This window comes from Lepidothrix coronata, unplaced genomic scaffold, assembly GCF_001604755.1.
Source record: "Lepidothrix coronata isolate B3197 unplaced genomic scaffold, Lepidothrix_coronata-1.0 Scaffold106, whole genome shotgun sequence".
NCBI classification, from domain to species: Eukaryota; Metazoa; Chordata; class Aves; order Passeriformes; family Pipridae; genus Lepidothrix; species Lepidothrix coronata.
This window is the reverse complement of record NW_016690286.1, coordinates 1,336,285-1,362,250: the sequence shown is the minus strand read 5'-3', so window position 1 is coordinate 1,362,250 and position 25,966 is coordinate 1,336,285. Positions and strand designations below refer to the sequence as shown.

The 25,966-nt window shown below is 36.7% G+C and overlaps 1 long non-coding RNA gene across 1 annotated transcript; it reads right to left on the bottom strand.

Moving 5' to 3' along the window:
- Nucleotides 1-19,719: 19,719 nt before the first annotated feature.
- On the bottom strand, nucleotides 19,720-25,444 carry LOC108501698. Its single transcript, XR_001876263.1, has 3 exons — nucleotides 25,357-25,444; nucleotides 20,342-20,453; nucleotides 19,720-19,806 (listed from the first exon to the last, which is right to left on the bottom strand). It is a non-coding gene; the product is annotated as an uncharacterized LOC108501698 (long non-coding RNA).
- Nucleotides 25,445-25,966: the final 522 nt, after the last annotated feature.

Genomic DNA, 25,966 nt, shown 5'->3' with positions numbered 1-25,966 from the left:
TCAATATGAGCACCAATACTGGACTCAGTTCCCAAAATTCTACTTGTGTCAATATTTCATCTTCAAGGGTATGAAATTAATGGACTAGTGGGACTGATTATGGTTTCTCAGGTAACTGTTTACTTGATCAGGCATACACACACCATAAGTTTGCAGTAGATGATCAGTGACAACTAAATATTTTACATGATTTTTATTATAAGTTTATAAAACTTAGAATATAATATTTTCAGTATTAAAATACAACCCCCTAGGTTATATTTTATGCAAATATTTGACTTGTCTAGTTCAAAAAGCACCATGCTGGAATCTTCCTTCCATTTTGTCAGCTTAGGAAAAGGTAAAATATAAAACAGGTCATGGACAACACCACCTCTACTTCTAACTGAACTATCTTCCTCCTTGTAAGGCTGCAGCAGACCACTTATCTTTGGCCCCAAACACAAACCGAATAGATCTAACTGAAATAAGTTTTGTCTCTTAAAACCCACGAAGCAGGTACTCAGACACCCTCCTCTGTACAATCAATGACTGTATTGCAGGGAAAATAGTAAACACCTACATATGATATGATCTTCCTTTCCTCTATTTCCCCACCACTTGAGTGTATTTGGGTCTGGTTTTCCCCAGAGTACAGCATCACCTCCGTCCCTGTCTTCAGTTAAGACCCTCTGGTCTTACCTGGATCCTCAGAAAAGCACTGATGAAGACTGTGTAATTTTGTCCTTATATTCAGTATTTTTTTCATGAGCTACCCTCATTCACACAAAATTACACTTTATTTTCTTCAGATGGAAAAAGGGTTAGGTCATCTCATCTTAATAGAAGGAAGTATAACTTACATTCTGTGTTTTATTGTTCAACAGATATGGGTTTTTTCTGCAAAATCAAGCAGTAATTTTCTATCAAAATGCTATATTCAAGCACAAAGGCAGTCTTTACTGCATCAAGAAGGTACTTCAGCTCTGACACAGGATTAAGTTTAGGACAAAATTCCATCAAGTGTTTAAATATACCAGTGCTCTAACCTATTTGAAGGCTCAATAGAAAATATCTATTTTATTGTCTTAACCTCATAATCTGTGCACTAAGATGTTTTGCTTTCATTAATTTTTTCAATCATCTTTTAAAAATAGTATCTTATACTAAAGTAAATCACCACAAGACATATATTTTAAAATATGTTTACCAAAAAATCGTGGGGTTTTGTTAGTTTGGTTTTTTTTTTTTTTTTTGGAAAGTGCTAGACATTAGAGGCATTGATCCTTTAAACAACCATTAACAAGAAAAATCTCTTAAGCATAAGTATTAAGATTTTCTTGTCACTCAAAAATATTATAACTCATATTTGGAAACAACTTTTTTTTTTATTTTGTTTTAGACTCCATCAAGGCAGATGGAGAAGAAGACAAGGAGAGCAACTAAAATGAGTAATGTAAATTCTTTCCTTCAAAATTGAAGTGTTTTATAATAAACAAAGAGCTAAATTTCTAGTTGCTAAGAGACCTACATCAAAACAACTACCTTTTCCTTCTAAATAAGGACCCAGCATAGGCTATGATTTAACCCTTTGTGGTCTTCAGCTTTCCACACCATAACATTGAAAATGAGCAAGGAAAAAAAAATTGTGTAACTATAACAAAGACAGTTAATAAAACATAATGTATGTAACTATTTTATTAGCTCATACTTAGGATGCTATCAAAGCTTGCTTATTTTTCCTCAGGAAAAAATGCAACATGTCAGAGTAGATAAAATTATTGTTTCATTTATATAAAAAGATTTTGTCTCCATATTGTAACCCTTTAAAGGAACAAAAAGGGATGTTTTGAGCAATATTTTAAAGTAGTGCCTGTGTTGTACTGACTGATTCTCACAGTGTTGGTATCTCTGATCCACTGTGTAAGAGAATGTGTGGCTGCAGGCCAGAAATAACAACCCCAGAAACCTTTAAAGAGTCAGCAGCTTTTCCTATTTTTTTCCCTCCCCCCCTTTTTATGTCAAGGAAATCAAACACACAGCTAAAGGGCATCATAAATATATCTGATCACTGTTCAGGGGGTTTCCAAAATGAGCCACTGGAGAGACCATCTTTATTGCAAGGCCAATCCCAGTTTTAATCAAAGCAAATGTGCTTTAAAACCTAGTTGATTAAACTGGAGTAAATGTCAAAATAAAGACCGGAGAACAGTATTTACACAGAAGACATGTCCCTCTCATTTGTGCAGTGCCAAGGACATGCTTCTGTAGTGTTCTGAGAGCTGTCCTATTCATCAGGAAATTTGTCCAAAGTACCGTCTTCTGGGCTCTGGGAAAAGATGAAGAGGAGGTACTGTACTTTCAGTTAGCTTTTCAGCTGCCTCAGTGTCTCCATAGATACTTCTCATGACTATCTCATTCAGCATTGAGTGAGCCTTTCTCCCTTTCTTAACCACAGGACTATGAACTAGTTACGTATCACTTTTTAGGTCTTTAAGTAGTTCTGCCTATGAAGCCAAGCTTCCTCAGCTAGAATCAGTGTGGTGTAAGTATTCCTCCAACTGACCTTGTCTTGCTGCAGGTCTAGTGAAAGAGAAAAATGCCAAATCTAGATTTGATTTAACTTCAGCTCTATAGACAACATGCCATCTAGACGATAATTTCTGACGCTAGAAGAGGTGAAAATCAACACCTGCTTCCAGATTCTTGCTGACTGCTGAGATGCTCAAGGCTTTTTTCCAACAGAGGAAAGAATATCAAAAGACAGGAGATCTAGATCAGCAAGCAGCCTGTGGGAAATTCGGCTGTTGCCAACCTGAACCACATTAGGGCAAGTACTGCACTTTACTGATAACGAACAAACAGGGTATAAAAAATTTATGCGAAGGAAGCTTGTCTAGTAAGAAAGGTCAAAATATTCTGCATAATTGAGTGGTAGCTGGCAAAATAATTAAAAACAGCAGGATGAAGTATATAGCAGTTCTGCCAAAAATTGCCTCTGTTTCTTCCAACTTTCTTTGTATTTACAAGCTTATAGGAACTATATATTTTCCAGCTTCTCTTCCTGAGTAGTTTGATTATCATGGAATCATAGAACAGTTGGGTTTGGAAGGAACCTCCAAAGATCATCTGATCCAACCCCTTTGCAATGAACAGGGACATCTTCTACATCTTAGCATCAGGTTGCTCAGAGCCCCATCCAAACTGATGGGGAATGTTTCCAGGGATGGGACATCCACCGCCTCTCTGGACAACCTGTTCCAGTATTTTATCATCCACATCATAAAAAACGTCTTCTAATCTAATTTAAATTGACCCTCTTTTAGTTTAAAACTATTACTCGTGCTATTGCAACAGTCCATGCTAAAATATTCGTCCCTTGTTTACCCTGACTCTCCTAGAGATAAGATTTGTCCGTCACTCTGTGCTATTTGGTGAACCTTCATTGGGAAATATGTGACATTTGAGCTCCTCAGCTGCATCTGATGCTCTAGTCCTTTGAGAAATATAAATGACCTCCAAATTCTGTCCAGCATTAGGATCATTACAGTCATAGTAACCATAACACTAATGAGCCATACCCCAGCATGCACAAGCCTTCAGTGTCAGTGAAATGGATTCCACTGGCCCTATGTTTTCCATCTTTGCTTCTATTCATGTAAGTCCATCTTTCATACCTGCTTTGTGATTTGTTAGGAGATTACATGCAAAAATTTTATGGAGCATGCTTTCATCATATTTTTGCCGAAGAGTCAACTGCAGTGGGGCTGAGTAATCTTTACCTCCAAACACTGTTGCTATGTTTGAGTTCAATAATTTCAATAATTCAAAGGACACCAGAGTGGTGCAGTGCACTTAATAAAGTTAGTTCAGATATATGCTACAATAAATGACAGTAGACTTAGTTCAATTATTTAAAAATACCTGTTGAGAGAAGGGAGATACTAGACAGAGAGAGAGCTCTGAAAGGCCAGCTACTGAGTCAGGTGTATGACATACCTCTCAAAGATCCTAAATATTTTGATGGGGAAGTTTGAAGGAAGAAAGGAAAAGGGAGCAATATTTGCTTTTGGTTGCTGCCACATCTCTTTCAAAAGTATGGTGAGAAAAATTGATCCAGTGCAGAATATAGAACTGCAAGCATGAGTTTGCGAAGTCAGAGACACACAAGATGACTACATTTCTTCCTCAACAGCCAGCATGAGACAGCTTATTCTTTTCTCTTGATATTATCGCCATATGGAATACCTTAAAGGTACACATAGCAGTATTCTTGTTCTTGAAATCAGCTCTCCCACAAGAAGAATTCCTGAATCCACCTGCTTGTTAATGAACTGAGGGCTGTTTAGTATTAAACATGGCCTCTAGAGGACAGCAGTGCGTATTTGGGAAAAATGCTATTGGGATTAGCATAGTGATCATCAGTCACCATTTGCAGTTGTGTTACATTAGTCTTTGTTTCTTAGGTGGTAATTCTATGATCCCTGTAAAATATACTTATGTTACTTGGTTCTCTAAAAAGAGACATAAAACAATTTACTTATTTAATCTTCAGTTTATGTGCACTCTCATGATGGCAATATCCATCTTCTACGAAAATCACAACCTCAGTGTCATCTAAATGAAATTTTTTGTGATCCAAAATTATTATGGGAATGGGACCAAGACAAAGTCACCAGATCATAAAAGGTGTCCTTTTTATTTAGGCCTTATATTAGGCCTGATCATTTTCTAAGGCATTTGCAGATATTCCAAGTCAGCTTTTCTTTTTAAGCTGAAGAGGAAAGCTTGTTCTCAATACTAAATGTTATGTCAAAGCAAAAAGTTGTTTTCCACTTCCTATGGTGACTGAGTGTCACTTGTGTCCATCGCATCACCATTTTGTGCCTGTCTATCAAATGGAGTGACACTTCTGAGAGTCAGTGTTGATATTTTCAAATCTAACACTGCTGACCAGTGTCCACAACTTGGTAAACCAGCAGAGGCTAAGCTGCTTCAAGGAAATTGCATCAAAAGTTTGCAATGAGATAAATGAGATCAGAAACTGACTCTCCTCATGACAGGTGATGGAAGGACAACAGAACAGCCTTGAGCCTTCAACTGCCTTTCCTTTTCCCTCAAACCAGACAGATATTTATGGAAAATATTTATTGTAAGAAAATGTCTTCTAGAAAAATAGCAGATGCTTAATATTTATTCTTCCCTGTGACAGTCTGGAAATTTATGCATAACTTACAAATTCTTTCTTTATGAACCTTACATGCAACTATAACCATCAATGTTAAGAGTTTCTGGCAGGGTCTGTGTCACGTCTCAACATGCTTTATCTGGAGGCAGCCATAGGACAAGAGAAAAAGTTGTTAGCACAGGATGAATGCCTTTGAAAACCATGAGCATGACAAAAGACTGAGCAAGTCATGGAGCCTACAGAGATACCTGCAGATATTAACTGACATGAGATTTAACATGTCATGCCTGCCCTTGGGATTGAAAGCACAGTTGGTCGGTCAGCTGGATACATCCAACAATGTAGAGCAGGAAAGCAGCAGAAGAAGTTGCTGTAAATGATGCTGTTTAAAGAGAGTGGTCTCTTGGCTCTCTGGGCTGGGGGTCTTAACTAAAGAAGGAATGCTCTGGGCAAGAATAGAGAACCTGAAGTTAAGGAGGAGACAAGATGGTGCAGATCAAAAGAATGCAGGGATAAAAAAGGGTTCCAAAAGCCAGAGGACTTCCATTGTGTAGAGGAAATTAAATTAAATGGTTTTATGTGCAGATTTTGCTACCTTTGTATTAGCCTGTAAATAGCTCTTTTTGCATATGAACAGTGATAAACTGTGGGAATGTGTTTTAAAAGTTGGTTTAGAATGCTTGCCTTCTTTGTTGTTGACAAACTGAAAGACACAGAAAAAACCCCCCACAATCCTAGTGAGAAGGTAGCAAACTACAGGGTAGACTGAGGGAAAGGGCTGAGGACAACACTTGTTTGGGGGAGAAATGGGACTGGAACACCTCCTTTCCTTTCTGGGCAGAAGGGCTGAAGTGGAGTGACTACCCCTGACACGAGCCAGGGAACAAACCTGAAGTACTGTCAGGCTCAATAAATCCAGAAGTTGCAGTCCTAACATAATTTCCTAAAACAAGGAGGTGTTCTGAAGCCTGCTGCAGTCCATGAAGAAGGTCCTTTTCTTGGAAATAGAATCTCTTGCTTTTCGTTCACTTTTGAGGAACTGTCAGTTTAAGCCAGTTCCCTTCCGGGAGTGCTGAGTTGAAATCCAGCTAGTGGAGAAGAAAGGGCATGATGAACCCTATTTCTAAATAAGCACATTCATGTAAACCATATGGGAGTCTGTTCATATAGAGCAAAATCAATATTGTTTATAATTGAGCTAATGATATATTAACTTTCTTCTATTATAGTCAGAAGCCTAATTGCTTGCTATAAGACATGAGTTTCTGTACTCCATATTTTAAGTATGTCAAATATTCAGAGGAGTGGCACACAGGAAACTTTACAAGGTTAGGCTGGGTGTTTAGCTTTATTTTATTTCCAGACTTTGTTCCTTGTTTTTTAACGCATGCTTTGACTTCAGACACATGACCTATTCAATGGTGTGGTTCAGTGTTAGTCTAATCAAAACATGTTAGACACATGAATATTTGTGAAATGCACAGATGACAGCTTCACTATGTGCATCCAGGATGAACTATCTCTTCAAATGAATGACATCAATGTAATCTCTCTGAATTCAGCAAACTATAAGTCATGTCAGCTATGTTCTACCAACTTTACAAGACTGTAGGACCCTAATCAATCTCACAGTCATGTTTTTAATCCAAAATGTTTAACCTTGCCCATTTACAATGTCATGCCTTGAAACTCGCATAGCAAACCAGACTCATTTCCTTTCTTAGAAATTGTCATTAATAATTTCTGTACTTGCTGACTCATAAACAATGATTGTCAGGGAAGTGTAACTACTTCCTGAAAATTACTTTCTTATAAAGAATATTATTTGTGGTATTATTTTAAACTCACTGAAAATCATATAAAATGAAACATTAAATATTAGAAAGATACATTTTTCTATAGAGGTTAAAATATTTTTCCTATACATTCCCAATTCAGGAGGCCAATTTAATCTTCTAGCCCCAATGATTATATACCACATAATACTCACATGTTAAAGCTACCTTTTGTGATGGAAGCGTAATCCTGTCAAAAGAATTTGCATATGGCATGTTGGTGTATTAAGTCCTCCATCGTAATTAGCTGATTAATTTTAAATTGTGTAATTTTAAAAGAAGCTAGGAAAAAACCCCAACCAATAAAACACTCAAAATCCCAAATACCAGATTTTACAAAGTGAGACACAATCAAACAGAGAATCACACAAATATATCACATCAATGAAGCTATTAAGTGTATTTTTGCACTAATTTTAGGGGCTATGCTATCAGTGGCTTACAGTATAGGCAATATTTTCCAAGACTAAAGAATGTTCCACAGTATAGTAAGTGCTGAAGAGAGGGCTAATGAGAAAAAGAGTGATTGTGACAAGCAATTATGTCACCTAAGTGAATGGCTTAATTTTCTAAATTAGCCACTTTGATAATTATGACATCTCATTTGTCTTTTAATTCCATGAGCTGTGAAGTTTACCTTTGATTTTTTTCCAATCAGATAAGAGGCTTTGATAAGCCAAGGGTCTAATATGTGCCTGAAAAACTCACATTTCAGTCTGCTCATCTGCTTGAACTGGAGCAAATAGCACTCTTCACAAGAGCTCTCCAAATCAGGCTTCCACTCCTTCTATTTGCACTAGCTATTAAAAAAATATTTGCTAAGCAAATTAATAATGTAAATAAGACTGCAAGTGGGAATGTTTAGTGTGCTTAAGAGGGAAGGCAAACAAACTGTTTTCAAGCACTTTTTAAACCACTTGAACAACAGGCCATTTGCATACAAGCAATTAGCATGTTAATTACAAATGTTCCTTATCCACTCATTAGAACATTTCTGAGATTCACTGACAAATATAGGTCTTTCTTTAATTATCTTGACTCATAGGGGAGTGAGGAAGCTCTTATTTAATTAAACTAGAAGGAAAGAGTAGTATTTTAAAGAATTAGCTCTGATTTGGGATTTAACTACAGTAACTCTTCTAACTTCTGCATTCTTGTGTAAGACAAATGTCAGTGCTGTGTATGGCTTATATAGAATATGGAAAATAAATATTTCAGGCAATTTTTTAATATATGTGTAACTCAGCCTTCATTTTCCTTCACAGAATAGGAGTGTAATTTCTTTACAGGGACCAAGTTATTAACTGTGAGGGAGAACACAATAGTTAATGACTTATGGAGGAATCTGACAAAATAAAATGCCATTTAACACGTAAATTCATTTAGTGTCATCTTCTCCTCTATATTTGGATGCACTGCTTGCTATTCCATCCCAGAGGGAACAAGAGCGAACAGATTGTTCTTTTCAAAATAAAAATACGCTGCATTGTCATTATTTCTGTCATGCCTTCATATTGGCATGAAATCAGCAGTAATCAATGAGAAGTAGGCTCTGCTCTCTGATAACAGCCACAACTGGGCAGAATACAGTCCAATTACTTTGATCAGGATGTCAATATTTGTGATGTCGAAGCACGAGTCATGCAAGCCTTGTAGCGGGCAAAAGCTATGCTACTTAGTTGAAATGCAGTAGTAGGTATGCCTCCTCCTGTAAAGTGCTTGTACAGCTCTTTACGTAAAGAGCCTTTTCTGTTTATTTGCTATATAGTGAGGGAGGTTTTTTATTGCTTGTTTTTGCCAAAAGCATTTTCCACTTTTATTCTAAAAAATACACAGATGTAGGAAGGACATTACAAACTCTCTTGGCCAATGCTTAATGATGTGTGTGCAAAAGTTATTGCTGTTCTAAACTGTCTTTTAAATGATATTGAATCCCTCTGCTCTCCAGTAAGTACCCAGGTGAGAAACCAGTTAACAATGATGATAGACTAAATCACAGCTTCATGAATGTCATGTGAGTTTTTGCAGTATATTCTTTTTCTGACAAGTCTGAGTGATGATAACGCTTTTGGAAGTGTATTTAAATCCAAAGGTTTATTTATTTTTTTAAAGCCATATGCACTTCAGTTGTTTTACTCTATTTTACTAAAAAAGTAATTAAAATTGTAACTTCTCGTGTTTCTCTTTAGCTTTTCCTTGCAAACTCAGGTAAACGCCTAGAAACCTCACCTATAAGAATCTCATTTGGCATGAGACACAATCTGATCTCCTCAGTGTGCCCAGACTTCTGAAGGTTTTGTGAAAGTTTGCAAAAGAAATCCTATGACAGCCTAGGAGACGCAGTTGCCTGCAACAACAGGTCACTGGGCACTTTTCCATCCTTCTCTTCTGCCATTTCTCATTCTCCTCCTCAGTCTAGATCTTCTGAAGTATCTGGGCATCCCTTAGTTTGTTTTGCAATATGTGGAACAACAGCAAAAAAATGGCACAGTCCTGTGCACCAGAGTTAGACTAAATGATACCATGAGGTCCCTTCCAAGCCAAATGGTCCAGTGATTATGTGAGTACCATTCTTTTACTGTAAAATCCTGAAACAGAAACATTTGTTTAAACACCTGGAATAGAAAATGTTGAACTATTGCACACAGTTTCTACCATCTGCAGCTCAGCTTTGTAAAAATAGAGTATTGAATTGTTGTAGTACAATAAATCTCTCTAAACACTAAAAAGGAAAATTAAAAAAATAAATAATACTCATTATTTTATTTTTATTTCTACAGAACACTTTTTATCTGCTCCAGGCCAAGATTATTTATAGTTGGACATTAAGTAAAGCCATCATACAGAGATGATTGCATCTAAATTGTACATTAAAACAAACCCTGGATGCCAATACGTACGTTTTATTAAAACCATTGATAAAGCAAAGCCAACTATTTAAAAACAAACAAATAAGAAATCAAACAAAAGTGTCTTCACCACACAGGCATTTGAAACATCCTAAAAGTGTGTAAGAAATATTGGAGGTCTTTTGCAAGGTAACACAGATAGAGAAAGCAATCAACCATATTTGGACGGAAAAACTGCTTTATTCCCCTGTAATTCTGTGTGAAAAATGCAGCAGAAATCCATTAATTTCCTTGCCTGTTCAGCTTTCCACTTCTGTTGCTGAAATTTTTATCTGGTTTCCCAAGTTTACTAAATCAAGTAACTTTTTTTCTCCCTAAATTTTCAAAGCCCTACTTATGGTTCTGGCTTCTATCTCTGACTGTCTACATTTGAATACACTCAACTCAGAATGTTAGATTTGCTATTTCAACCATCAGCTTCTTGCCTCTCTAGTTCTGCCTTCCCTCTATTTTTGTTTGCTTATAGATATTAAACTGCCAATTCAATAACTGTTCCCACCTCTTCTGAAATTCCTACCACATATCAACTTTCCTGTCTCATTTCCTGTACAAGCTACTACTTATTTCCATTTCCAAAGGAATCTTTCCAACCATGCACACATATTTTAAAGACCTTAATTTTCAGTCAGGTGGGAGATTCACAATGGCAGACTCTTTCAGAGTTTACCTCCAGTCAAAATCTCCACTACTAGTGACAGTAAGAACCAATCTAGAGCTCTTACACATTAACCTGTAGAAAATAAACTTAAAGACCTGTTTTTTGTGGATTAATTTCCCACAAAAGCAAAAGGGACTTGTGCATGCATTTATAAAACAACCCCAAATCCACTAAAACAGAATGCTAAAAGAAAACATTAATATGTAGTATGGAAAATGGGTAATTTCAGAGATGCAAGTGGTCAATCTGAATGCTGTAATGAAGCAATTGAGTGTCTTTTAATATTTGTGAGTTTTTTGCCCCCTGACTTATTCAAGATTTCAACAGCTGTTTGTGCTCTCTCAGTTTTTGTGTTTTATTTTCTCAAAACTGCTCTACCTTGACCATGAGGAGCCTTGAAGGACAGCTGGAGTGACACATTGAGTCTGATTGATAGCTGCAGGACCCAGATGGTAAACTCTCAAAAATGCTGCTGGCAGATAGTTTTACTGCGGGAACAGTTTGGATTTTTTTCTGTGGTTCCCTTAGCTGAAGCTTTACTAAATGCTGAGCAGACGCTTCTTGGCTAAGGTCCATTCAAGCTGCATTTAGATCTTGATGGAATGGCTACAGTCTCATAGAAGTTCATTGTTTGTACTCACTCTCACTCATGGAGAGTTTGCCAGCTTGTAAGCACTTGTGTTCTCAGGAATTCTTCAAAATAGCAGCCTTCAATGGGATGTTTTGACTTCACTTTTTTACCATAGAGAAAATCCTGTCAGAAAATCTTTGTCATGCTGTTTATACATACTGTACATTTTATGTGGAGTTATTTATAGAGCTGTGAGAGTTTTGAAAGACTGGAGCTTTCTTTGTTTAACATGTCTTTCAAACCAAAAGCATATCACAGGTCAATAAAAAAGTCTCCAAGACAAACATTTTCCTGTGTAGAGTAATCCTTCATGACTAGTATTCTGAAACCTCCATTCATGCTGTAATACACAAATTCTAGTGTTTTTCAGGCTATTTTTCAGGCTCATGCCTAGCCTTACAGGTGATTAATGCCTAGTTTTAATCTCTCGGACTGATGGTTTCAGCCAAGCGATTTTGTGTAAATATGATATCCCTCACTAATGACTCATCAAGCCGAGTTTGTCTACTGAATCACTGCTAACAAACAAATGCCACTGACCGGTGACACTTTGACCTACAATATTAAAAATGTTGTTTGTGAGGGAAAACATAAAACATAACTCTACAACCCTGAAAATCATTCAGCAATCCTGAATGAAAACTGTCACAGCAAGTTTTGCCTAATTTGTGCGTAGGCATCTGCCATAGGGTTTAGTTTGGTAATTTTTTCTTCCTCTTTGAGTAATCTCTCTAAAAGCTACTTATAGCATCAGAAGAAATTGGTGTCCTTCAGTTCTTCTCCAGGATTTCTAAGTAGTGCTGCTGTGTTCCATTCAATATCAAACAAATACTTCAAGTACATGACATGTATTTTGAAAAAGGTAATCAGGGATCTCTACATCTCTAATATTACTCTGTGGAAAATAATGACATAAAGAGAAAGGTTTTTAAAAGAACCACTCATTGAGCAACCATAAGAGGTGAAACATGAGAGTGCTAACAAGCAATAGAATAAAATTACGTAGACCTGTTTACATCTAAGGGCCCAATATAAAACCTACTATAGTCAATTGGTTTTTCATCTTTGCTGGTTCAACTGTTGAAAAACAACAGTTTTAGAGACTAATCCTGGGCAGGTAGCCATTATTAAAAACTGTGTAACTTCAATAGATTTATTGTTATTAATCTTTTGAAATGAAAATCAAGATTTAAACAAAAAAAATTGTAACTTTCTCTTATAGACTAGCATCTTTCAACTGTTTAGCAACACCATTTTTAATAAATCAGTCTGTTACATTAATGCCAGTTTTTCATATAATAACAGCCTCAATTCCTCTGTTTTTCTCATCCTTGATAGATAAGAGAAATTGGACCTTTAAATCTAAACTAATACAAAATAGAGTAATTCGAGATAGATACAAAGCAGAATGCAGCAGAGGAGGAGAATTCTCAGTCTCTGGAGGTGTTTGGGAAGAAAAGAAGAAAAAAAATTCTGGCAGGTTTCAACAATTCTGACAGCAGTTCTGAGCTGCTTAGAGAAATCACCAGCTGAAAAGAAAATGGAAAGTAGCACAGGTAAGGCAGGCAAAGGGTGTTAACTATAATAAATACAGTTTATCATATGGTTATAGAAATTTATTGCAGGGATATCAAAATATATATTTAGTATAAATATCTATAAATGTGTACCCAGAAGCATAAATATAAATCTCTCCATATAAACTCAAAGATTTTCTCGCTCTCTGTTGTCACCACATTCTCTATCAAANCACATTCATGTAAACCATATGGGAGTCTGTTCATATAGAGCAAAATCAATATTGTTTATAATTGAGCTAATGATATATTAACTTTCTTCTATTATAGTCAGAAGCCTAATTGCTTGCTATAAGACATGAGTTTCTGTACTCCATATTTTAAGTATGTCAAATATTCAGAGGAGTGGCACACAGGAAACTTTACAAGGTTAGGCTGGGTGTTTAGCTTTATTTTATTTCCAGACTTTGTTCCTTGTTTTTTAACGCATGCTTTGACTTCAGACACATGACCTATTCAATGGTGTGGTTCAGTGTTAGTCTAATCAAAACATGTTAGACACATGAATATTTGTGAAATGCACAGATGACAGCTTCACTATGTGCATCCAGGATGAACTATCTCTTCAAATGAATGACATCAATGTAATCTCTCTGAATTCAGCAAACTATAAGTCATGTCAGCTATGTTCTACCAACTTTACAAGACTGTAGGACCCTAATCAATCTCACAGTCATGTTTTTAATCCAAAATGTTTAACCTTGCCCATTTACAATGTCATGCCTTGAAACTCGCATAGCAAACCAGACTCATTTCCTTTCTTAGAAATTGTCATTAATAATTTCTGTACTTGCTGACTCATAAACAATGATTGTCAGGGAAGTGTAACTACTTCCTGAAAATTACTTTCTTATAAAGAATATTATTTGTGGTATTATTTTAAACTCACTGAAAATCATATAAAATGAAACATTAAATATTAGAAAGATACATTTTTCTATAGAGGTTAAAATATTTTTCCTATACATTCCCAATTCAGGAGGCCAATTTAATCTTCTAGCCCCAATGATTATATACCACATAATACTCACATGTTAAAGCTACCTTTTGTGATGGAAGCGTAATCCTGTCAAAAGAATTTGCATATGGCATGTTGGTGTATTAAGTCCTCCATCGTAATTAGCTGATTAATTTTAAATTGTGTAATTTTAAAAGAAGCTAGGAAAAAACCCCAACCAATAAAACACTCAAAATCCCAAATACCAGATTTTACAAAGTGAGACACAATCAAACAGAGAATCACACAAATATATCACATCAATGAAGCTATTAAGTGTATTTTTGCACTAATTTTAGGGGCTATGCTATCAGTGGCTTACAGTATAGGCAATATTTTCCAAGACTAAAGAATGTTCCACAGTATAGTAAGTGCTGAAGAGAGGGCTAATGAGAAAAAGAGTGATTGTGACAAGCAATTATGTCACCTAAGTGAATGGCTTAATTTTCTAAATTAGCCACTTTGATAATTATGACATCTCATTTGTCTTTTAATTCCATGAGCTGTGAAGTTTACCTTTGATTTTTTTCCAATCAGATAAGAGGCTTTGATAAGCCAAGGGTCTAATATGTGCCTGAAAAACTCACATTTCAGTCTGCTCATCTGCTTGAACTGGAGCAAATAGCACTCTTCACAAGAGCTCTCCAAATCAGGCTTCCACTCCTTCTATTTGCACTAGCTATTAAAAAAATATTTGCTAAGCAAATTAATAATGTAAATAAGACTGCAAGTGGGAATGTTTAGTGTGCTTAAGAGGGAAGGCAAACAAACTGTTTTCAAGCACTTTTTAAACCACTTGAACAACAGGCCATTTGCATACAAGCAATTAGCATGTTAATTACAAATGTTCCTTATCCACTCATTAGAACATTTCTGAGATTCACTGACAAATATAGGTCTTTCTTTAATTATCTTGACTCATAGGGGAGTGAGGAAGCTCTTATTTAATTAAACTAGAAGGAAAGAGTAGTATTTTAAAGAATTAGCTCTGATTTGGGATTTAACTACAGTAACTCTTCTAACTTCTGCATTCTTGTGTAAGACAAATGTCAGTGCTGTGTATGGCTTATATAGAATATGGAAAATAAATATTTCAGGCAATTTTTTAATATATGTGTAACTCAGCCTTCATTTTCCTTCACAGAATAGGAGTGTAATTTCTTTACAGGGACCAAGTTATTAACTGTGAGGGAGAACACAATAGTTAATGACTTATGGAGGAATCTGACAAAATAAAATGCCATTTAACACGTAAATTCATTTAGTGTCATCTTCTCCTCTATATTTGGATGCACTGCTTGCTATTCCATCCCAGAGGGAACAAGAGCGAACAGATTGTTCTTTTCAAAATAAAAATACGCTGCATTGTCATTATTTCTGTCATGCCTTCATATTGGCATGAAATCAGCAGTAATCAATGAGAAGTAGGCTCTGCTCTCTGATAACAGCCACAACTGGGCAGAATACAGTCCAATTACTTTGATCAGGATGTCAATATTTGTGATGTCGAAGCACGAGTCATGCAAGCCTTGTAGCGGGCAAAAGCTATGCTACTTAGTTGAAATGCAGTAGTAGGTATGCCTCCTCCTGTAAAGTGCTTGTACAGCTCTTTACGTAAAGAGCCTTTTCTGTTTATTTGCTATATAGTGAGGGAGGTTTTTTATTGCTTGTTTTTGCCAAAAGCATTTTCCACTTTTATTCTAAAAAATACACAGATGTAGGAAGGACATTACAAACTCTCTTGGCCAATGCTTAATGATGTGTGTGCAAAAGTTATTGCTGTTCTAAACTGTCTTTTAAATGATATTGAATCCCTCTGCTCTCCAGTAAGTACCCAGGTGAGAAACCAGTTAACAATGATGATAGACTAAATCACAGCTTCATGAATGTCATGTGAGTTTTTGCAGTATATTCTTTTTCTGACAAGTCTGAGTGATGATAACGCTTTTGGAAGTGTATTTAAATCCAAAGGTTTATTTATTTTTTTAAAGCCATATGCACTTCAGTTGTTTTACTCTATTTTACTAAAAAAGTAATTAAAATTGTAACTTCTCGTGTTTCTCTTTAGCTTTTCCTTGCAAACTCAGGTAAACGCCTAGAAACCTCACCTATAAGAATCTCATTTGGCATGAGACACAATCTGATCTCCTCAGTGTGCCCAGACTTCTGAAGGTTTTGTGAAAGTTTGCAAAAGAAATCCTATGACAGCCTAGGAGACGCAGTTGCCTGCAACAACAGGTCACTGGGCACTCTTCTACATTTCTCTTTTGCCATTTCTCATTCTCCTCCTCAGTCTAGATCTTCTGAAGTATCTGGGCATCCCTTAGTTTGTTTTGCAATATGTGGAACAACAGCAAAAAAATGGCACAGTCCTGTGCACCAGAGTTAGACTAAATGATACCATGAGGTCCCTTCCAAGCCAAATGGTCCAGTGATTATGTGAGTACCATTCTTTTACTGTAAAATCCTGAAACAGAAACATTTGTTTAAACACCTGGAATAGAAAATGTTGAACTATTGCACACAGTTTCTACCATCTGCAGCTCAGCTTTGTAAAAATAGAGTATTGAATTGTTGTAGTACAATAAATCTCTCTAAACACTAAAAAGGAAAATTAAAAAAATAAATAATACTCATTATTTTATTTTTATTTCTACAGAACACTTTTTATCTGCTCCAGGCCAAGATTATTTATAGTTGGACATTAAGTAAAGCCATCATACAGAGATGATTGCATCTAAATTGTACATTAAAACAAACCCTGGATGCCAATACGTACGTTTTATTAAAACCATTGATAAAGCAAAGCCAACTATTTAAAAACAAACAAATAAGAAATCAAACAAAAGTGTCTTCACCACACAGGCATTTGAAACATCCTAAAAGTGTGTAAGAAATATTGGAGGTCTTTTGCAAGGTAACACAGATAGAGAAAGCAATCAACCATATTTGGACGGAAAAACTGCTTTATTCCCCTGTAATTCTGTGTGAAAAATGCAGCAGAAATCCATTAATTTCCTTGCCTGTTCAGCTTTCCACTTCTGTTGCTGAAATTTTTATCTGGTTTCCCAAGTTTACTAAATCAAGTAACTTTTTTTCTCCCTAAATTTTCAAAGCCCTACTTATGGTTCTGGCTTCTATCTCTGACTGTCTACATTTGAATACACTCAACTCAGAATGTTAAATTTGCTATTTCAACCATCAGCTTCTTGCCTCTCTAGTTCTGCCTTCCCTCTATTTTTGTTTGCTTATAGATATTAAACTGCCAATTCAATAACTGTTCCCACCTCTTCTGAAATTCCTACCACATATCAACTTTCCTGTCTCATTTCCTGTACAAGCTACTACTTATTTCCATTTCCAAAGGAATCTTTCCAACCATGCACACATATTTTAAAGACCTTAATTTTCAGTCAGGTGGGAGATTCACAATGGCAGACTCTTTCAGAGTTTACCTCCAGTCAAAATCTCCACTACTAGTGACAGTAAGAACCAATCTAGAGCTCTTACACATTAACCTGTAGAAAATAAACTTAAAGACCTGGTTTTTGTGGATTAATTTCCCACAAAAGCAAAAGGGACTTGTGCATGCATTTATAAAACAACCCCAAATCCACTAAAACAGAATGCTAAAAGAAAACATTAATATGTAGTATGGAAAATGGGTAATTTCAGAGATGCAAGTGGTCAATCTGAATGCTGTAATGAAGCAATTGAGTGTCTTTTAATATTTGTGAGTTTTTTGCCCCCTGACTTATTCAAGATTTCAACAGCTGTTTGTGCTCTCTCAGTTTTTGTGTTTTATTTTCTCAAAACTGCTCTACCTTGACCATGAGGAGCCTTGAAGGACAGCTGGAGTGACACATTGAGTCTGATTGATAGCTGCAGGACCCAGATGGTAAACTCTCAAAAATGCTGCTGGCAGATAGTTTTACTGCGGGAACAGTTTGGATTTTTTTCTGTGGTTCCCTTAGCTGAAGCTTTACTAAATGCTGAGCAGACGCTTCTTGGCTAAGGTCCATTCAAGCTGCATTTAGATCTTGATGGAATGGCTACAGTCTCATAGAAGTTCATTGTTTGTACTCACTCTCACTCATGGAGAGTTTGCCAGCTCGTAAGCACTTGTGTTCTCAGGAATTCTTCAAAATAGCAGCCTTCAATGGGATGTTTTGACTTCACTTTTTTACCATAGAGAAAATCCTGTCAGAAAATCTTTGTCATGCTGTTTATACATACTGTACATTTTATGTGGAGTTATTTATAGAGCTGTGAGAGTTTTGAAAGACTGGAGCTTTCTTTGTTTAACATGTCTTTCAAACCAAAAGCATATCACAGGTCAATAAAAAAGTCTCCAAGACAAACATTTTCCTGTGTAGAGTAATCCTTCATGACTAGTATTCTGAAACCTCCATTCATGCTGTAATACACAAATTCTAGTGTTTTTCAGGCTATTTTTCAGGCTCATGCCTAGCCTTACAGGTGATTAATGCCTAGTTTTAATCTCTCGGACTGATGGTTTCAGCCAAGCGATTTTGTGTAAATATGATATCCCTCACTAATGACTCATCAAGCCGAGTTTGTCTACTGAATCACTGCTAACAAACAAATGCCACTGACCGGTGACACTTTGACCTACAATATTAAAAATGTTGTTTGTGAGGGAAAACATAAAACATAACTCTACAACCCTGAAAATCATTCAGCAATCCTGAATGAAAACTGTCACAGCAAGTTTTGCCTAATTTGTGCGTAGGCATCTGCCATAGGGTTTAGTTTGGTAATTTTTTCTTCCTCTTTGAGTAATCTCTCTAAAAGCTACTTATAGCATCAGAAGAAATTGGTGTCCTTCAGTTCTTCTCCAGGATTTCTAAGTAGTGCTGCTGTGTTCCATTCAATATCAAACAAATACTTCAAGTACATGACATGTATTTTGAAAAAGGTAATCAGGGATCTCTACATTTCTAATATTACTCTGTGGAAAATAATGACATAAAGAGAAAGGTTTTTAAAAGAACCACTCATTGAGCAACCATAAGAGGTGAAACATGAGAGTGCTAACAAGCAATAGAATAAAATTACGTAGACCTGTTTACATCTAAGGGCCCAATATAAAACCTACTATAGTCAATTGGTTTTTCATCTTTGCTGGTTCAACTGTTGAAAAACAACAGTTTTAGAGACTAATCCTGGGCAGGTAGCCATTATTAAAAACTGTGTAACTTCAATAGATTTATTGTTATTAATCTTTTGAAATGAAAATCAAGATTTAAACAAAAAAAATTGTAACTTTCTCTTATAGACTAGCATCTTTCAACTGTTTAGCAACACCATTTTTAATAAATCAGTCTGTTACATTAATGCCAGTTTTTCATATAATAACAGCCTCAATTCCTCTGTTTTTCTCATCCTTGATAGATAAGAGAAATTGGACCTTTAAATCTAAACTAATACAAAATAGAGTAATTCGAGATAGATACAAAGCAGAATGCAGCAGAGGAGGAGAATTCTCAGTCTCTGGAGGTGTTTGGGAAGAAAAGAAGAAAAAAAATTCTGGCAGGTTTCAACAATTCTGACAGCAGTTCTGAGCTGCTTAGAGAAATCACCAGCTGAAAAGAAAATGGAAAGTAGCACAGGTAAGGCAGGCAAAGGGTGTTAACTATAATAAATACAGTTTATCATATGGTTATAGAAATTTATTGCAGGGATATCAAAATATATATTTAGTATAAATATCTATAAATGTGTACCCAGAAGCATAAATATAAATCTCTCCATATAAACTCAAAGATTTTCTCGCTCTCTGTTGTCACCACATTCTCTATCAAATCCACATCTAACAATAACACTATTTCCTGTTAGACTATTCAAGATCTGCTTAGAGTGAATTTTCTACTATTCCGTGATCTTTTAGCCAACTCTCTTACCTGTGTTAACACATTCATCATTCTCTCTTTATGCTGTCATCTCTGTTTTATTGTCACTCTCACCAGCACATTGTTTGCATCCATCCCCTGGTGTTTTTATGCAGTGCCCTGTCACCGCAGGAAAAATATATGGTTTGTTATTCATGCTTTCCATAGCTTGTTGAGTTCTTCCGTATTGCCTTTTTAGGTACTCACATTTCAGTTTCCTTCTATTAATAATTCCTAACATTAGAATCAATTCAAATAAGGAAAAAAAAATCCAAACCTATAATTTTTTTTTTTGTCTCTTCTTACAAACAAACGATATTTCCTGCAATAAAGCCTGAATTCATTATAGTATTTCAGAGGGTAAAGTTTGCAGTATTTCTTTTACATTTTTAATCTTCTGTTAGCAGGGGTGAGAAATGAAGGTAGGCTGTTAGAAAGGAGGAGAACTAATTAAATTCTGACCAGAAAATAGTACACTGTATTGCATGTATCTTACGGCATTTCCTCCACTTACTACCTCACCAGTGATTTTTACAGTGTCATGCTATATTGGAGCAAGATACATTTATAAGGAATTTATACAACTAAGCATTAACAGCTTAATTTAAAAATGTCAGAAAAAATCTTCTTGACCATCAGCTGTGTTCATACATACTTCATCATGCAGACACAATATTTAGTGAATGGTAAGTCCTCATGGGCTGGCTCCTTGAAACTGCAGTGTCTTCTGCAAAAGAGGTAAATGTGGGGAAGGTCACCTGTGGGAACTTTAGGAAAACAAAGGGAAATTTGTTAAAAAGATAATTAATTAAGTAATTAGCAAGCAAGAATGAAACCATAAATAAAAAAAGAAGAAATGAATGAATGAACAAAAAAATTAATCTAATTCTCTTCTTCAATACATTGGAGTAGCTATGTTATTTTTTTTATTCAAATTTACAGATTTAGTGAATTTCCATGTATGTAGTGTGTAGTGCAAGGCAATGCAAATTTTGCCATTAACTGTAATGAAAATCAAATAAAGTTTCCAGATTGATTTTTTGTTTGTTTTTCTTTTTCCTCGCAGAGTTTGAGATATTTTGTTTTCCTCAGTACAAAAAGCATAATAAAACCCAATAATTAGCTTCATATCTATATTTTTATTTTAGATTCTAAAAAATTAGTTATCTTATTTAATTTTATTTTACTGGAAGTGATTCACCCAAAGAGCGGAGCTGTTTAATACACCTTATTCCTGAAAGCTGGTAGTACATTATTCCAAAAGATAGTACAGTGATAATTAATATACTAATTTTAAAAGGCTAGTTTGTTGGATTTTTTAAATCATGATAGCATAGTTTTAGTTTCATTTTTACACACAGAGAAATAAATGCTAGGGGAAAAAAAGAAGACTTCTATGTGATAGTCTCCTGAAAGTCTGGGGTCTGATTCAGAGGGAGATGAAAAATAAACCAGGTAATGCCAATATATTAACATTGCTGAAGTGCTTGTCATGTATGTTCTATAAAGCATATGCCAAAGAAAAATGCTGGCAGGCACTGTGTTGAAATATCAGCTTAGTTAAAGGATTCATCATGAACCATTTGTCTTTTACCCTTCCCTCACCAGTCCTGCCAGCAATTCTCTGTCTGCCAAAACGAGAAAGGGATAGCTGCCAAAAGGATGGATTTCAAAGTGTGATTTTTTTGTTTGTTTCAGTTTTTCTCTCTCCCATCTTTGAGAATTTTTCCCCCTCGCAAAATGCAGCATGTTGGATAATACGAGTTAATCAGGAAAACTGTTAGATTTGGACACTCTGTTTAGGTTGACTTTTCTCTGAGTCTTTATACAGAAATGGATGGCAGACCTGTAGACATTTCTGACTTCCTCTAAAAGGATGATCTCTGTATCCAAAGCAAATTCAAGTCAGAAAATATGTAGTCAATAGAAAATACCCACAAAAACTGGTGGGTCAGGACTTTCTGCATACCTCTGTGAAAAGTCTGTAAATTTGGCTAGTATAAGACCCTAAATGGAATTTATAAAAAGGTTTTCACTTCATGTGCTGTATTAATGGGATGAGGAAATGTTTGCTTTTCCCAGTAGTACAGGAGAAGTTTGCTGCTTTGGTAGGTAATTGCACTACTTGAGACAAAAGTGACAAAAAAGACTAACAATATTAGAAGTGGACTTTTTAGATAAGGGCTCGATTTTCTAGAAATGAATGCATGATGAATCTAGAATGAAGGAAATGTTCCTGCATGACTGCAACCTGCTGTTTAGGTCCCACAGCTGGACTGCGCCTTCTCTCCTGGCTCCTTCTTTTCACAGAATGGTTCCAGCATCCCCCCATTTGGCATGCCCATCTTCTCCCAATTCCATATCAGACATTCTTGACATGAGAAGGCAAGCTAGAGGAGAGCATCCTTTCCTTTCATAACATCCTTCTATAAGGAATATCCTCACTGCTAAAACAAGAGCATGGAGAAGGTCTAAGAGTGAGATTTGAATCTCGAATGTCTAGCAATGTTTTTTTGGGGGGAAGGCTCTGAATCTTGGATTTGATGACATGGCAAGATGTTTTTAATCCTTATAGTACTTTTTCAATCTCTCTCTTACTTTCGTGTCCTGGTGGATTACGTCCGCAATCTATAGGTGCTTGCACCTCTGCCCAACTAATAACATTCTCAAGTAATAATTTTGAGTATTCAAACTGATGAACATACCTGTTGGAAACCAAAAAAAGTGCTGAGGTATAAAGATGCCTGTGACTTGAAGCCAAAGTCTGTTAAAATATCTGGTTGAAAAGCCCAGCTAGTGCTCCCAATGAGTGGAAGACTGCAGTGTAAACTCACTTCTCAAGGTAGATATTGAGGAATCTGTGAGGCAGAGCAGTTGTAAGACACAAATACATAGCAAAACACTGTGCAACGAAAAGTAGTAGTTGTGTTTCTCGTACAAGTACTTGTTTTCCTTCTAAGGCTGGCTGCAGAGTTATACATGGGAGATTTAGTATAAATGGAATATTTGAGTAGGATGGACAACACTACTGATGAATCTCAAAATTGATCCCCCTCCCATGCAAGCTGGCTTACACAAGGGTCATATAGAAATGCAAATTCTTACGGAGAATGTTGATCTCAATGATAAAGAATAAAAAAATTCATTAGTTTTTATACTGCACTCTGGGGATGACATTTAGACCTAATCTTGCAAATAGACTTGTAATGCCTCACTGTTATTGTCACAAAAGCTTGAGCTATGGCTCATAAAGGCGTCCAGCATACCTTTACAAGGCATACAGTCCCTAGGCTCTTTAATGCTGACACTACAAGCCTTTTGTCCATTCTGCTGTAAACAAAATGGAAGACCCAGAGTTGCCAGCTGTTCAACAGATAATGGCAGGCTTGCTTTTTTTATAGTTCACCTACCATACTCATGTGCAATTGAACATGTCTCCCATATACTGCTCTTGCCAATTCTACCTCCAGCAATTATCCTGTTCTAGTACTCCATTGCAAAGTACCTGCCAATAATTAGAGATTCGCAGGTGGCAGCTACAAAGCACTGCTTCTCTCTTCTCTTTGGAGGCATCATGTGGTGGGAGCTGAAATGTAGTGGTGCTGATCTTGTTCACATAGAAGGTCATGACAGGGCAACAATTCTGCCTCAGTTTAACCTGATCCAGATGACAGTTGTACTCTATTTTGTCCATTATCTTCAAGTGAAGGTGGATGCTGTCTTCAACAAACTAACTTCAAAGCTATACACTGATTAAGTCAGGATTTTTTCCTTGCTTTTTGTGTTTTTCTTATTTTTAAATTCCATTTAGATATGTCTTTTGGGTGCAGGATGGGAAGTATGCTACTTTTACTGACCAGTGAAATGACTCCAGCATCAAGTAGCTCCTCTGCTGGGTAATAATCACATACTCACAGAATGACTGAGATTGGAAGGGATAGCAGGAGGCCTCTCATCTGACCTCCTGCTCAAAGCAGGGCATGCTTGAATGTCAGAGCATGTTGCTCCAGAGTTTATCCAGTCTGGTCTTGGAAATCTCCAAGGATGAAGACAACAAATCCCCTCTTTGTCCACTGCTGGAGTGTCCTCACAGTGAAATTGTTCTTTACATGAAGTCTGTCTCTTTTTTCAAGTTATTGCCTCTCATCCTCTCAGTACGTGTGACTATAAGGAGCATGGCCTTCTTTTCAGTAGGCCCTGGCAAGCTCCCTGAAGCCACCACTTCTCTGGTCTGAACCAGCCCAGCTTCCTAGCCTCCTCATTAGGCAAGAGATCCAGCCCTGTCTATCTTGGTGGCCCTCCACTGAACTTGCTGCAGATTATCCATGTTTCAGTTGTACTGGGGGCCTAAAACTGCCTACAGTTTTGTATATGTGGGTAAACATAGTACAAAGTAAAAAGGGATAGAATCTCATGGCTTTTGTCCTTGTTAATACAGACCAGGGTGCCGTTGGCCTTCCTTGATGACAGAAGACACCCTGGCTCTCATTTTCAGTCCACCGTTTACCAGCATCTTCCGTGCCTTTCCAGGAGGGCTGCTTCCCAGTCAGGCAGACCTTGGCCTGGATCAGCACAAGGGATTAGTTCATCTCAAGTGCAGACTTGTATCTACCCTTGTTGAATTTTGTGAGGTTCCTATTGCATTTCTCACAGACAAAGACTCCAGCACCTGCCAACAAACAGCAGCAACCTCAGAGAAAGAGATGGCCTCTTCTGTGACCTACAGCTACAGAACTACAGTGCTCAGAAATACAGGAATACCAATTCATCCTTCCCAATCTCCAACTAAGTCTGTAGGCTCTGGATTCAATAGTTCTTCTTACTACAAGTAGGCAGTCTGCTTTTAAAGACAAGGGACTACAGAATCAAAAGGCAGCAAACATTGGATAAAGTGCAAGTTAGCAGGCTTTAAAATTAAATCTTTCATCCCAGACAAGCTACATAAGAAAATTTTTATGAGTCAATTTTCTCTCTCTTCTGAAGCCTGCACCACTGCTTGTGATGTCTGTTTGGGTTCGTTTGTTTGTTTGTTTGCTTGCTTTTATTTGTTTGGTTTTTTTTTCTGGCAACAGGGTACCAAAAAACCCCTAGGACATAAAAAATCATCAAAGAATATTTTTCCCCTGAAATGTGTGAAATGGCTAGAAATCTGGTGATAAGGTAAAGAATACATTAGGATACACACTAGTGCCATATTGGTCTTGAATAAGGCAGCCAAAGTCCCTCTTTAATCCTTTATTCTGAATGTTTACATGATTTTGCTTATTCTTACCCATTATGTTCTGCTCTAGGTGGCAAGAGCTTAAACCAGTGACAGCAGGGTACTTTTTATTCAATTCCTTTGGAAAATCACAGAGGTCTGTACTGTTCCGTACAGAAAATAGGAGTATTAGATGTAATTCGAAGAGGAATAATTGGAGGGGAGGCTGCTGAACTGTGACAAGTTCTTATGTTAGTTCTCCCAGACTCTCCATCTCTTGCACTTGTTTAAGGAGAGTGAGTACTATCACTGCACAGGGTTTTTAACACCTGCAGATTCTGACCTGGCCTAAGCACCAATGAAAATGGCTGCTCACAGTCCTATTTCAAGAGAGGTTAGTACCAAAGAAGCCTAAAGTGACGCTTATTAAAGCCTAAAGAACAAAAGCAGGTAAAGCGAAACTGCATCACCTCAGTGCTTTTGGTCCCTGCCTGTCCGAGGGGTGAGCGATCACTTCTCATCCATCAGACTCTGTGGAGGTTTGTGGTTAAATCTTTGCATGTGTGACTTCACAAGGGTTGTTTGTGATAAAGTGGCCTCTCATGGAGACGTGTAATTCCCATGGCTTCTTCCTCTTGTTTGGCCAGAGGCTGCTTTTGACCTTTACAGGCTTTGAAATTCGATTCATTTTGTATTACAAAATATTCGTTCCTCTGGGCAGTGAATAAACGGTCTTTGAAGTCACCACCTAGGGCTTCTTAAGTGTTTTCCGAAGGAAGTAGAAGTGCCTGCTGTCTGCCATATCAGTGTCCTTGCCTGCTTCACACAGAAGCTCCAAGCAGCACAGCCAGTGCTGCTCTCTCCTCCTTGAGTGGAAGGTGTCCGGAAAAGAACATGTTACTGACTTATCTGCTTCTCCTCTAGACATGAAGCAGTGGATAGCAAGGGCTGCTCATAGTAGTGTGATGGGAATTTGAGGAGAAAGAGATGGCAAAGCAAAATCGAGACAGGGACAGGGCAACGACATTGCCACAGAGGGAATACCTAAAAATGACTGTCTTTCCACCCTGAAACACAAAT